General features: G+C 36.3%; 1 long non-coding RNA gene across 1 annotated transcript; it reads right to left on the bottom strand.

The window, feature by feature from the left end:
* Positions 1-435: 435 nt before the first annotated feature.
* LOC113313723 lies at positions 436-1,382 on the bottom strand. The gene is made up of 2 exons (XR_003342007.1): positions 1,327-1,382; positions 436-1,250 (listed from the first exon to the last, which is right to left on the bottom strand). It is a non-coding gene; the product is annotated as an uncharacterized LOC113313723 (long non-coding RNA).

Here is a 1,382-nt window from a genome sequence, read left to right on the forward strand (position 1 = left end):
AGTAAGCAACTCTTTTTGATTTTGTACTGCATTCTTTTGGATTTGGTTGTCTAAACATGGTATTAGCTCAATACAATTTGCCATTTCTAGTATATCTTGATTAATTTAGTAGGTTAAAAGCTATTAACTTGATTGGTCCACAAGATGCTTCTTCTACTTGTAGTGGTTAGCATTCATCTTGACCGTATGGCACTGGAGTTTTACGACACCTTGAACAATTTCCTTCTCTCACTGGCTCAGTTATACGAATAGGTTAAGAGGACAGAATGGTAAACGTATGTGTTTAGTTAGGGGGAAAGACGTTTTTTCACTCCTCCCCTTAAATGAATCCAAGTCAAAAGTAAAAAACACGGTCAAACATTTTTAGCTTTCCCCCTAAACAAATCAGCTTTGCCTATAACAAAACAATTATAAAGAAGTAAGCATAAAAAGTTGGGAAAAGTAAAATGGTTCAAACAACAGAAGAACACACATTTTTCGTATTACAACAGAGACTGACTGATGTCACTAGAAAGCTTGTTAGATCTTTAGTTGGCTTCCATTCCTTTGGTGGTTTATTTCTGAGTTGCTGATAGTTTCTGCTCTTCACTCGGTAAAGCCATTTAAACACAACAAGAAAATCACAAAACTAGAACAAAAGACTCGATGAATCTTCTAATCCAGACATAAATATCATACCTAAAATAGATTTAACTAAAAAAATTTGAAAAGACAGAAACACCCACTTCTTATCAGACTTATCGGTGCTTGTCTTGGTGCACAGAGTTCACTATCACAAATAAAACCCAACAGAAACAACTTTAATGCTCCATTGGCATTTAGTAGTCACCACACACCATGGTTCTAGGACAATAGCATGCAAAAGTTACCACACACCATGGTCCTAAGACCATGGCATGCAGAAATCAGCACACACTAAGGTTCTAGGACCATGGCACGAAGAACTGACCAAACACCAAATACCAAAAAGGGACAGTATTGATAGTTCACTCCATGAACTGCGTTCCTAGCCGCTGCAGGCAGCAAGGTTTTATTAATTCAGCAATTCCAAAATCTTACTAGGGTACACATAGGATAGGAGTCACTGATGTATTTTGTTCTTATAAAGAATGAAGAAAAAGTAAGCATCAGTTGGGAAAAACCAAAGAAAAACATACATGTTTTTTATAGTAGGCTTGCATGACTTTATCATAGCTTTCGAGAGCGGTATTCACCATATAATTCAGTAATAAAGCTGGTTTCAGTTCCTCCTGTTACATGCTAGACTATGTAAGTTGAATAAATATCAAAAGATAACAGTATACAGTCACAAGCTAGTAGTATTACCTTTCAAAACCGTGTCAAGTTCTCTTGATCCTGATATCATCAGAACGATCTCAAGC

Source organism: Papaver somniferum, chromosome 1, assembly GCF_003573695.1.
Source record: "Papaver somniferum cultivar HN1 chromosome 1, ASM357369v1, whole genome shotgun sequence".
Classification (NCBI taxonomy): Eukaryota; Viridiplantae; Streptophyta; class Magnoliopsida; order Ranunculales; family Papaveraceae; genus Papaver; species Papaver somniferum.